This window comes from Zea mays, chromosome 1 (genome assembly GCF_902167145.1).
Source record: "Zea mays cultivar B73 chromosome 1, Zm-B73-REFERENCE-NAM-5.0, whole genome shotgun sequence".
Lineage (NCBI taxonomy): Eukaryota > Viridiplantae > Streptophyta > Magnoliopsida > Poales > Poaceae > Zea > Zea mays.
In genome coordinates, this window is record NC_050096.1 from 17,756,863 (window position 1) to 17,770,305 (window position 13,443).

At 53.4% G+C, this 13,443-nt stretch overlaps 1 long non-coding RNA gene across 1 annotated transcript; it reads left to right on the forward strand.

The window, feature by feature from the left end:
• The first annotated feature begins 7,728 nt into the window (after positions 1-7,728).
• Positions 7,729-8,271, forward strand: LOC103631808 (uncharacterized). Its single transcript, XR_555498.3, has 3 exons — positions 7,729-7,854; positions 7,952-8,010; positions 8,095-8,271. It is a non-coding gene; the product is annotated as an uncharacterized lncRNA (long non-coding RNA).
• Positions 8,272-13,443: the final 5,172 nt, after the last annotated feature.

The following is a 13,443-nucleotide window of genomic DNA, read 5'->3' on the forward strand; positions in this document are numbered from 1 at the left end:
ACGGCCGTCAATCGGTCCCAGGTTGACCACATATGATACCCCGGAAGGTTCGGATATGCCTTTATGAAAGCGTCCACCGAAGCGGGGTCGCTTGGTGGGTCGAAGCTGAATCTAAAAGGCAAAGGGTGGAAAATAGACGGTACCTCTTGATCGACGGATGGTGATGGAGTCGCGTCGGGGACGGACTGCACTGTTATCTCAGGTACGAGGCTAACGCCCAGCAGGTCCTTCACGAGCGTGCAGGCGTCATCCGTCCGCTTGGGGTTGGCGTGTTGCGGGGAAACGACGCCCGTCTTCGTCTCAGACGCGAGGTCGACGCCCGACGTGTCCCCCGCTGGGGCGCCGACATCGTCGACTCGCTCGACAACCAATGAGGTGCCGCCTCCTGCTTGGCCATGGTTGCCCCGCCTCCTCCTCCTTCGGTGGGGAAGGTGACGGGACAGACTCGGATGCTGTTCTTCCGCCATGCGGGGAAGACGTCGTCAATTCCGCCGCCGACAGGCGGGCTGATGGCCGCCATTGTCGTTGTCACGCGGCGGAGGAAGGAGTACCATATCGTAGCTGCCGTCGAGGGACATGAACTCGAGACTCCCGAAATGGAGCAGCGTCCCAGGCTGGAGAGGTTGCTGGAGACTACCCATCTGGAGCTTGACGGGAAGCTGTTCGTCAACACGCAGCAGGCCCCTACCTGGCGCGCCAACTGTCGGCGTTTCGACCCCGGGGGGTCCCTGGACCGACGAGTAAATTGTCGCTGCGTGTCCCAGCCCAGATGGGTCGGCGCGAGACGGAACACAAGGGGGAAAGACAATAAGGGGAACCGCGACTCGTGTCGTCCTGCGCCCAGGGCGGATGCGCTTGCAGTAGGGGGTTACAAGCGTTCGCGAGGGAGGGAGAGAGAGAGTGAGAGTCTGCTCGTCAGCCCATCCTCCCGCGCGGCCACCTTTTCATACGAGGGCCCTGGACCTTCCTTTTATAGACGTAAGGAGAGGGTCCAGGTGTACAATGGGGGGGGGGTGTAGCAGTGTGCTAACGTGTCCGGCAGAGAGGAGCCAGAGTCCTATGTACATGCCGACGTGGCTGTTGGAGAGGTGTTGGTGCCCTGTTCATGTGATGTCGTGGCCGTCGGAGGAGCGCTTAAACCCTGTAGAAGCATAGCTGTCGGGGCTGTTGGGACCTTGCTGACGTATCCTTGCTTCCGTAGGGGGCTGAGGACCACCGTCGTCATGGAGCACGCAGGGTGTCATCATTACTTGTTTTACCGGGGCGAGCCAGATGGGATGCCGGTCGTGTTCCCCGTAGACTGAGCTAGCTAGGGGTAGGGTAATGATGTACCCCCCCTGCGACGTGGTCGGCCCGAGCCCAAGGTCGGGCGAGGCGGAGGCTCCTCCGAGGTCGAGGCTGAGTCCGAGCCCTGGGGTTGGGCGAGGCGGAGACCGTCGTCCAAGGTCGAGGTTGAGTCCGAGCCCTGGGGTCGGGCGAGGCGGAGACCGTCGTCCAAGGTCGAGGTTGAGTCCGAGCCCTGGGGTCGGGCGAGGCGGAGACCGTTGTCCGTGGTCGAGGTTGAGTCCGAGCCCTGGGGTCGGGCAAGGCGGAGACCGTTGTCCGAGGTCGAGGTTGAGTCCGAGCCCTGGGGTCGGGCGAGGCGGAGACCGTCTTCCGGGGTCGAGGTTGAGTCCAAGCCCTGGGGTCGGGCGAGGCAGAGCTTCCTATGGCGCCCGAGGCTGGACATGGCTGCTGTCAGCCTCACCCTGGCGGGTGGCACAACAGTCGGAGTAGTGCAGGCGGCGCTGTTTTCCTATCAGGTCAGTCAGTGGAGGGGCGATGTGACTGCGGTCACTTCGGCCTTGTCGACTGAGGAACGCGCGTCAGGATAAGGTGTTAGGCGATCCTTGCATTGAATGCTCCTGTGATGTGGTCGATCGGCGTGGCGATCTGGCCAAGGTTGCTTCACTGTGAAGCCTACCCAAGCTGGGCCTCGGGCGAGTCGAAGGTGCGCCCGTTACTTGAGGATGCCCTCGGGCGAGGCGTGAATCTGCCTTGGTATACTGTTCCTGCCCGAGGCTGGGCTCGGGCGAGGCGAGATCATGTTCCTTGAACGGACCGAGCTTTGACCTGTATCGTGCCCATCAGGCCTTTGCGTCTTTGTGCTGATGGTGTTTACTAGCCGAGTTTTAGGAGTCTTGGGGGTACCCCTAATTGTGGTCCCCGACAGATTCCATTACAAAATCACTCCTGCTGGTCTCGGAAATGTCCTAGGGTACCTCAGGAGCGTAGCCCGAGCCTTTGTTATGTATCGAACGTACCTAGAGTCATCCCTCACTCTGCATGTTGTAGGGCGACTGTCGAACCCTTCGGGGGGCCAGCCTACGAACCCCTGATCAGTAGTGGGCGCGGAGCCCGAGTGGCCTGAGGCGGCTGTTGAACCCTTCCAAGGGGCCAGCCTTCGAACCTCTGACCAGTAGTGGGCGTGGAGCCCGAATGCTCTGAGGCGGCTGTCGAACCCTTCCGAGGGGTCAGCCTTCGAACCTCTGATCAGTAGGAGGGATCGGGGCCCACTTCCTTCGCGGAGAAGGATCCCTTTTGGAGTATCCCCTTTCCCGGTCCCTGTAGCAAGAGAGAGAAAGGGGGAGAGAAAAAGGATACGAAATTGAACGTCGTGGCACAGCATTTTTTTTGACGCGGTCATTATGGCGGAGGTGAAGCGTCGCCCGCTTTGCCTGCCAAAGGTATCGCCTGCCCTGCCGCGGAGTTAATGCGATGGGACGAGTGGTTTGCGGGGCAGCCGTTGTGCATGCGCGAGCCGTTCGAGGAACGGAACACGGGCACGTCGTCTTCACACCGTGGGAGAGAGCTCTCCTGGTGCTCCAGAAGGGGACGTGAGCCTGCAGACGATTTGACCGCCGCTTCTGCCCACCTGCTGCCGCCATTACTGTCGGCCCACTTCTGGCCATATCGACCGTCGTGTCTTCTCCCGTGGCTGACTGACCCGTGACCGACGTGTTTGGCTGGCACTGCTGGTCCACGCGCAGGGTTGCCTCGAATTGCGGCACCAGTTCCGCAGTCGAGAAGGCGCGGCGCTGGCGCAAGTGGCGCTGCAGTTTCTCGCACGTAGTAACCGGCGCGCCGGTTACATGACGTGTGGGCCTGGGACTCCATGCTGGACGCATCGAAGTCGAAAGGGTGCATCTCCATGGCGCGGTTGCATGCTGCCTGCATGGCGGTCCGCCCTTTCACCCGCTGGTTTAGGCGAAGACGGAGGAATGCTTGTAACCACTGGGCGGTTACGCGCTCGGCGCGCGGCGGTTTGGCTTCTTCTGTCCTGGGCCATTTTGCATGTCATGTGGGACCCAGCCCCCGTGTCGTAGGGGGAGGATCTTTGAGCGCATTGGTGAAGACTTAGCCTGCGACGCCTGAAGACGCGAGTGGGGTGAGTTGCCTTTAAAAACGGAAAGGCTCTCTGGGTGGCAGTCACGCCTCCGCATTCTCTTCATGCATCGCGCCCTTCCACCTTCCGAGCCCCCGGATGGGGTGCCCCAGTGTCACCTTGCTCTTGGTGCCGTTGGAGGAGCGCGATCTCGTGGAGATCGGTACCTTTCAGCCATCGTTCGGCTTTAAGGATTTTCGTCGTGCAGCCCGGCTGCATTCCCCCACCAATGGGCAGTTTGGTGGGGAGAAGCGAGCTGGGCTGCGGCATCCTCCCCGCCCTCTGCTTCAAGGATTTTCGTCATCCGGGCTGAGGCGGAGGAGCGCACCGAGTGGGGGGTTGCCTCTGCGTGGGCCGGTAACCCTTTTCTTCCCCCAGCGTTTGGGGGAGAAAGGCATCCTCCAGTCCTGCGGAGGCTTCCTTCAGCCATGCGGGGGAAGGCGAACCGCTGCTCCCTGGACAGGGCGCAGCGTTCCGTCCTTCGCCCGGGCGGCGGTCGCGCCGCGTACGGGCCGACCACGTCTAGGTCTTCCTCGCGCCGACAACCGTGCCGGAGGGTTCCCCAGCACGTCGTACGCCGCGAGGGCAATGTTCGTGTTCTGGGGCGGCCTCGGCGAGGGCGGGAGTGAGGACCTGCCGATGCGCTTTGGGGGCGGCCGACGCTTGCTGGTGCAGTGTTGGCGGACAGGTGGACGCCGCCGTCAGTGTTGTGGTGGCAGCAGCCGGAGAAGGTTTCTCCGCCGACGAGATCGCCAACTCCGCCCGCACCCTTGGACCTCTGTCTCCCTGGCTTGAATGGCTGGTCCTCGTCCTTTGTGGGCGAGGGCTTTTCTGCCGCAGCGTTCGCCCTGAAGCCGCTGCTGCAGCTGTCTTGCCGCCCGGGACGGAGGTCGTTGTCGCTGCTGCTGGAGCGGTTGTTGGTGAGCCGCTTGGAGTTCGTCGTCCCGTGGGCCTCCTGGTATGGAGGTTGTTCATACCCGCGGGAGTGGAACCGGAGTTCCGTTTGTAATGGCATCTTGAGTGCCGGCGTATGTTCATTGCGGCTGTTGGGGCCTGAATATCTGTGTATTTGGGCGTAGAGCCGTGTTTCTTCCCTATTTCGAGCACCAGGTCTCGCATGTCGGCTAGCTGAACCGCTTAACCAAATGTGAGTTGCCCTGCGCGGAAGGTGACGAGTGAGGTATCCGTATCCCGGAGGCGTAGGAGTCCCTTGGCTCAGTCGGCCTTACCACTCAAGGCTTCTCTTGCCCAGTTAAAGAAACCCTCGGCCGCTTTGCGATGAGCCGGAGCCGGAGGCAGCGGTGTCAGCATGGACAAAGGCGGAGTTGGCTCGAAAAGGGAGCTTCGATGGCCTGGGCCGAGGAGGCGTAGCAGCGGTGGCCGGAGCCTGGCCGGGTCATCCACTGGCGGGACCAACCCCGAAGTCGGGCTGCCGAGGCCATGAGCCAGGCTGGTGTTCTCGGGGGACAGCTGGCTGTAGGGATGGCAGTGGGTACGGTTATGGGTAAATAACCGCGGTTATTTACCCGTCGGGTACGGATATGGTGGATTTTTGTATCCGCGGGTACGGATATGGGTCTATATAGTATCCGCGGTTATTAATTTCGCGGGTATGGATATATGCTATCCATATCCGTCACCCGTTGGGTATGACATGTGGACCCACTCCCAGTCCCATGCGCATGCGCCAGCCGCTAAGCCCGTGGGCCGTGACCCGTGAGTCCTTGAGACCTTGATCCAAATCACCCAATTACCCAACGTCCTAGGCTCCCAGCGGCTAGCGCCCAATCCCAAGTCCCAGGCTCCCAGCGGCCTCTTCAATCCGACGACATCCAGCGAGCAGCAAGGACTCCTAACCCTAGCCGCCAGGCGCCCAGGCTGCAGTGCTCCATGCCGACCGCTCCACGCCGACCTGAGCGGCTGAGCGCACCGCCCGACGGCCCGACCTGACTCCTGAGCGCGACGGCGCGACCTGAGCGCCCCGCCTCTCCTTCGGCCTCGGGCGCCTCCGCGCACGGCACACCGCTTGCCGCGACCGCGACCTGACGTCCTGACCTGCAGACTGCATTTACTGGCTTGCCTCTCCGTCGACCTGACCTGCAGTAGCTAGCTTGCCGCTTGCAGTCGTCCAGGACTCCAGCCTCCAGGTTATTGCTTTTTCCCTTCATCATTTGTTTGCCGTTGCACACAGTGAGTCAGTGACACAGCACACTAGTAGAAGCGTTGCTTTTTTTGTTTGCTGCCCACACTAGGCCTTCTCTGTTTATACAGATTGTGAATTTGTGATGTCAACTCCCAACGAAAATAGCAACACTCAATTTCAACCTCCCTCATCTCAAGCATCTGTTGAGGGTGGAAGTGGGCTTCCAGAGAATGTGATTAATGTTGAACAAGATGGTGCAGAGGATGATGATGAAGTAGAAGTAGAAGAAAATGGGAGAAAAAGAAAATTGAAATCTGTAGTGTGGAGTGAATTCAAGAGGGTAAAAGTTGGAGATGTTTGGAAGGCAAAGTGTAATTATTGTTCAAAGAAGCTTTCGGGTGTAACAAAGAATGGTACATCTCATTTGAAAGCCCATCTAGAGACATGCATCTATCGAAAGAGGAATCCTACAGATAAGGTACAAAGCTCTTTGAGGTTCACAATCTAGTAGCGAACAAGGACAAGTGTCGGTGGAGAAGTATGTTTTCGACCAAGATGTGGCGAGAAAGGCCCTTGCTGAAATGGTTGTTTTGCATGAATATCCATTGTCCATTGTGGATCATGTTGGTTTTAGAAGGTACTCAAGTGCTCTTCAACCGATGTTTAAGATGATCACTAGAAACACTTTGAAGAATGACATCATTGGGATTTATGAGATTGAGAAGAAGAAGGCCTTGAGCTTTATGCAGAAGAATAATGCAAGAATTGCAATAACGACCGATATGTGGACAGCTGAGAATCAAAAGAAAGGCTATATGACTGTTATCGGACATTTTATTGACCAATGATGGCAGCTTCAAAGTTGTATTTTGAGGTACCTTGCTGTCCTTTAGCTATTAATTGACATACCTTGCTGTCCTTTAGCTATTAATTGACATACCTTGCTGTCCTTTAGCTATTAATTGATATACCATGTTCTATGTCTATATTTTTATATGTAGGTTCATTTATGTTCCATCTCCACATACTGCTGAAGCACTTAGTGATGTTCTTATGAAATGTCTAATGGATTGGCACATTGATAAGAACATATCTACCTTAACCCTTGATAATTGTTCCACTAATGATGCACTCATCACATTGATGAATCGAAAGTTGAGAGGAAAGAAACCTTTGTTGGGTGGCAAGCTGTTGCATATGCGTTGCTCCGCGCACATATTAAATTTAATTGTCAAAGATGGTTTGGAAGTAATGGGTAGTGGGATTGAAAAGATTAGAAATAGTGTTGCATTTTGGTATGCTACTCCTAAAAGACATGAGAGATTCCAAGAAATAGTTGCACAAGTTAATGTTGAATGCAACAAGAAATTGTCGCTTGATTGCAAAACAAGGTGGAACTCTACTTATATCATGCTCAGTGTTGCTATTTGTTACAAAGAGGCTTTTGATCGTTTGGCTGAATGTGAAAGAGCTTATGATTTTTCTCCAAGTGAGGATGAATGGAAGTTTGCTAGTGAAGTTTGCGATAGGTTGAAATTGTTCTATGAAATTACCGAATTGTTTTCTGGAACACAATATGTAACAACTAATGACTTCTTTCCAAAGATATGTGCAATTAGAGGACACATGAGCAAGTGGCTAGAGTGTGATGATGAGTTAATCAAGTCCATGTCAAGTCGTATGATTACAAAATTTGATAAATATTGGACTGGCATTCATGGTCTAATGGCTATTGCTGTTGTTCTTGATCCAAGATACAAATTTGGAATGTTGAAAGCATGCTATACACGTCTATTTGGTGCACAAAGTAGAGCAATGCTAGAGATAGAAAATGTGAGGAAATTATTTGATGAACTGATTAGAGAGTACAACAACAAATGCATTAAACCTGTTACTAGTGGTGGACAAAATGCATCATCATCTTATGTTTCTAATGCTTCCACATATACGGATGAGTTGTTCTCTGCCATGGAGGAAGAGCTCGATGACATGTGCAGTGATGAAGAAAAGGCTAAGTCTGAGCTTGATCTTTATGTGGATGAAGGTCGTATTCCCAAGTCAAAGGAATTTGATATATTAGGCTATTGGAAAATTTCTGGGATACGGTACCCTACTCTAAGGATGATAGTCCGTGGCATATTTGCTATTCCTGTTACAACTGTCGCTTCAGAGTCTGCTTTTAGTACTAGTGGTAGAGTGCTAAGTGATCATCGAAGTCGACTTACTCCCAAAACTTTAGAGGTTTTGATGTGTGCACAAAATTGGCTTCGTGTTGGTCAAGCAAAAGGTACAAACAATACATCTTTAAAATTATTGTATGTCGTTGTAACTTGTATGTTTTGATTTCAGTTTACTCTCATTTGTTGTACTCTCTCTTATTGTAGGAAAAGAAGATTATATGGGTTTGTGGACTTGTCTTGAAGATATACAAGAAGAACTTGTGGTAGGTTGTAAGTACTAGCATATTCTTTTCTGATAATTACCATGACTTCATGATATATCTATAACTAATTATATATCATTGTAGGAACTCTCCTTTGGATTCTCCATGATGCCAAATGAAGAAATTTGAAGGAAAATTCACAAGATGTCAAATGAAGTTGAATGCCATTCAGCCATGCTCATTACAATAATTTGTTGTTGCATTTTGAAAACTATGTATGACTGTAATTTCATTCCAAGAACATGTTTTATGATGTATTGTACTGTCTTTGCTACTTCTACTACTTGCTATGGACTATGTCACTATTGGTGAAATATTGTTGTAAGCCTGGAATGTTATCTATTTATGTTGTTGGAATGTTGAAATTATTGTTTTGGAATGTTGAAATTATTGTTTGGTGCTAAAATTATTATTTGAGGTTGTTGGAATGTTAAATTATGACAAATTTCTGGTACAATGCTATTGTAATGGAATGTTGCTGAAATTTTAGTGGGCGGGCGGGCGGGTAACGGATATCCGTTGGGTAACGGATATCCAGCGGGTACGGGTACGGATACAGATCCGTACCCACGAGCGTAAATGGGTATGGGTATGGGTTTGGTTTTATCGCGTGGGTATGGATACGCGAACCATATACCCGCGTTCTACCCGCCCGATTGCCATCCCTAGCTGGCTGAGGCCACAGAGCGGCCGGACAAGCCGTCTGCTTGGGCCGAGTTCCTGGAGGAGACCCTGGCGGCGATGGCCCAGGCGCAGTGCTGACATCTTCCTTCGAGGTGGAGATCCCTCGACCGTGTTGCCGTCCGAGGCCGGGTCAGATTCCGCCGAAGGCGGAGACGATGCCGAGGGTGCTGCTGCTCCCCCTATTGATGTCTGAACCTGCAGGAACAGTTTGTCTGTAGTGTGTGTATGTTTTTTGCGGCCGCCGAGGCCCAAACATGTCATTGTCATGTTATAAAGCTGCGTTTCTTTTCCTCTTGTTTCGAGTATCAGGACTTGCTTGTCGGTAACAGAATCGTTTATCTGAGCGAGAGTTACTTATTGCGGAAGGTGATGAGTGAGGTATCCGTATCCCGGAGGCGTAGGAGTCCCTCGGCTCGGTTGACCTTCGCCGCTTACGTGTACTCTTGCTCGTCCGCGGGATTCTGTTATCGATATAGTCGAGAAGGCACGAAAAATCGTTTCGGCAGAGAAGTTTTCGAGCGTTAAGACTTGTTCGGTTAGCAGGATCGTTCATCCGAGCGTGAGTTACTTATCGCAGAAGATGATGAGTGAGGTATCCGTATCCCGAAGGCGTAGGAATCCCTCGGCTCAGTCGGCCTTGCCGCTTACGTGTACTCCGTCGTTTTCAGGATCCCACTATCGACGTAGTTGAAAATCGCGAAAGATGTTCTGACCGAAAGACTTTTTCCGAGGAAAATTTTGACGTAGAGGGGGTTCCCCCTTCTAGCCCCTGAGGGAGGGTTGGGTTTTGCCGAGGCAAGGCTGACCCTTCCTTGATGGTTAGACTTTACTTGTGTATGTAAACGAGGTATATGAACGACTCGAAAACATCTTAAGGGTAGAAGCGACGTAGCTGTCGGATGTTTCAAGCATTGTTGTAGACCTCGCCTTGACTGTTGGCCAGCTTATATGTTCCAGGCTTCAAAGTCTTAGCGATGATGAATGGCCCTTCCTAGGGAGGCGTGAGCTTGTGGCGCCCTCGGGCGTCTTGTCGTAGCCGAAGCACCAAGTCGCCCACCTGGATGTCTCAGGACCGAACCCCTCGGGCGTGGTAGCGTCGCAGGGACTGCTGATACCGCGCCGAGTGTAGTAAGGCCATGTCCCGAGCCTCTTCCAGCTAGTCCAGTGAGTCTTCTTGGTTGGTCTGGTTGCTTCGGGCGTCGTAGGCCCTCGTCCTCGGGGAGCCGTATTCTAAGTCTGTGGGCAAGATAGTCTCGGCCCCATAGACTAGAAAAAACGGCGTGAAGCCCGTGGCTCGGCTTGGCGTCGTCCTCAGACTCCAGACCACCGAGGGGAGTTCCTTCATCCATCGCCTGCCGAACTTGTTGAGGTCGTTGTAGATCCTTGGCTTGAGTCCCTGCAGAATCATGCCGTTGGCACGCTCTACCTACCCATTCGTCATGGGGTGAGCTACGACGGCCTAGTCCACCCAGATGTGGTGGTCCTCGCAGAAGTCCAGGAACTTCCTGCCGGTGAACTAGGTGCCGTTGTCGGTGATGATGGAGTTCGGGACTCCAAAGCGATGGATGATGTTGGTGAAGAATGCCACCGCCTGTTCGGACCTGATGCTGTTTAGGGGTCGGACCTCAATCCACTTGGAGAATTTGTAGATAGCGACCAGCAGGTGCGTGAAGCCCCCTGGTGCCTTCTGCAAGGGACCGACGAGGTCCAGACCCCACACAGCAAACGACCAGGTGATGGGTATTGTTTGCAGAGCCTGAGCGGGCAGGTGGGTCTGCCTTGTGTAGAATTGACACCCTTGGCAGGTGCGTACAATCCTAGTGGCGTTGGCCACCACGGTTGGCCAGTAGAAACCTTGTCAGAAGGCGTTTCCAACGAGGGCTTGAGGCGCTGCGTGGTGACCGCAAGCCCCCCGAGTGTATTTCTTGCAATAACTCCTGACCTTCGGCGATGGATATGCATCGCTGGAGGATGCCTCAGGGGCTGTGGTGGTAGAGCTCCTTTCCGTCACCCATCAAGACGAACGACTTGGCGCGCCGCGCCAATCGCCGAGCCTCGGTTCCGTCGAGGGGTAGCTCTCCTCGGTGGAGATATTATAGGTACGGGGTCTGCCAGTTTTGATTAGGCGGGACCCCATTCCGCTCCACCTCGACGGGCAGTGCCTCACCCTTGGCGGCCGAGGGTGCCTCGGGTTGAGCCGAGGGTGCCTCGGGCAGGGCCGAGGCCTTCTCGGGCTCGGGCGTGTCGTCGGTCTTGACGGAGGGTTGATGTAGGTCTCGGGAGCAGACGTCCGGGGGGACCGTTGTCCGCCCCGAGGCTATTTTAGCCAGCTCGTCCGCAGTCTCGTTGTACCGACGGGCGACGTGGTTGAGCTCGAGCCCGTAGAACTTGTCTTCCAGGCGCCGAACCTCGGCGCAGTAGGCTTCCATCTTCGGGTCGCGGCAGTGGGAGTTCTTCATGACTTGGTCGATGACAAGCTGCGAGTCGCCATGAGCGTCGAGGCTGAAAGGGAAATGTGCCCTTGGGCCATTTCTAAGTATTTTGGTGATTGAGTGCCAACACAAGTGCTTTTGTGTTAATCTATGCAATGTAGCGGACAAAGTGCAAATCAAGTCAAAAGGTATGTTTCTAGACTTAGTACATTGTTTTATGAACTAATGTATTGTGTCTAAGTGCTGGAAACAGGAGAAATCGAATTGGAAAAAAGATGGCTTTGTTCAGCCAAAGTCTGCGCAGTCTGGTGCACCGGACTGTCCGGTGGTGCACCAGACAGTGTCTGGTGGTGCACCGGACAGTGTCCGGTGCGCCAGGCTGGCTCTGGAGAACTTGCTGCTCTCGTGACTTCGACGGCGGTGTACGGTATAATCACCGGACTGTACGGTATAATCACCGGACTGTCCGGTGGTGCACGACTGTACGGTATAATCACCGGACTCTCGGGTCGTCGGTCTCGGGAAGCCATCAACGGCGTACGACTATAATTCTCCGGACTGTCCGGTGAGGCACCGGACTGTCCGGTGAGCCAACGGTCAGCCGGGGCAACGGTCGGCCGAGGATTCCGCGCGTGACGCGTGGCCGAGCCAACGGTCACAAGGGGGCACCGGACTGTCCGGTGTGCACCGGACAGTATCTGGTGCGCCAACGGCTCTGGATCTGCAACGGTCGGCTTCGCCAAATAAGGAAAGAAATCTGCACCGGACAGTGTCTGGTGGTGCACCGGACTGTCCGGTGCGCCAGTCGACAGAAGGCAAGAATTGCCTTCCTACAATGCTCTCAACGGCTCCTAGCTGCCTTGGGGCTATAAAAGGGACCCCTTGGCGCATGGAGAAGTCATGCAAGCATTCTTTGAGCATAGTTGATCACTCACACTTCGTTCTTGCACACTTGTTCGACATTCTTAGTGATTTGAGCTCCGTTCTAGTGAGAAACTCGTGATAGTCTCTTGAGCTCAAGTCTGGGTCTTGTGTGTGCGTATTTGCTGTGATCTTTGTGTCTTGTGTGAGTTGCTCATCCCTCCCTTACTCTGCGCTTTTTTGTGAACATCTTTGTAAGGGCGAGAGACTCCAAGTTGTGGAGATTCCTCGCAAGCGGGATATAGAAAAGCAAAGCAAAACACCATGGTATTCAAGTGGGTCTTTGGACCGCTTGAGAGGGGTTGATTGCAACCCTCATCCGTTGGGACGCCACAACGTGGAGTAGGCAAGCGTTGGACTTGGCCGAACCACGGGATAAACCACTATGCTATCTCTGTGTTGATCTCTTGTGGTTATTGTGTTTTGTTAAGACTCCTCTCTAGCCACTTGGCATTATTATGTTAACACTTAAACAAGTTTTTGTGGCTTTAAGTTTAAGTTTTTACAGGATCACCTATTCACCCCCCTCTAGGTGCTCTCAATCGGTATCGAAGCCGTTCTCTTCACGAAGGGACTAATCGCCCGAAGAGATGGATCCTAAGGGGAAGGGAATTGTGATCAATGATAAGGAGAAGGAGTCCTTCGTCAACGAGCCGAAGGATGACAAGCCTACCGACTCGGGCTTGGGCCACAAACGTAAAGATGGGAAGAAGAAGAAGACAAGGCGCATCAAGGAGATCGTCTACTACGACGACAGCGACGAGTCCACTTCTTCCCAAAAGGACAACGACGACAACGACTATGACAAAAGAAAGACGGTTAACTCAAACTTCTCTTTCGATTTTTCGCGTATTCCGCATAGCTCAAATACACATTTGCTTTCCATTCCTCTTGGCAAACCTCCACACTTTGATGGGGAGGACTACGAATTTTGGAGTCACAAAATGCGTAGTCACTTGTTCTCTCTCCATCCAAGCAGATGGGAGATTGTAGAGAGTGGAATGAAATTTGACAGCTCGGATAGTCCCATGTTTATAAATGAACAAATTCATAAAAATGCACAAGCTACTACTGTCCTTTTAGCATCTTTGTGCAGGGAAGAGTACAATAAGGTGAGCGGCTTGGACAATGCCAAGCAGATCTGGGACACCCTCAGGATCTCACATGAGGGGAACGACGTCACCATGCTCACCAAAATGGAGTTGGTGGAAGGCGAACTCGGGAGATTCGCGATGATAAGGGGCGAGGAGCCTGCCCAAACGTACAACCGGCTCAAGACCCTTGTCAACAAAATAAGGAGCTACGAAAGCACGCGATGGACGGACCATGACGTCGTTCGCCTAATGCTAAGGTCCTTTACTGTACTTGATCCACATCTGGTGAACAATATTCATGA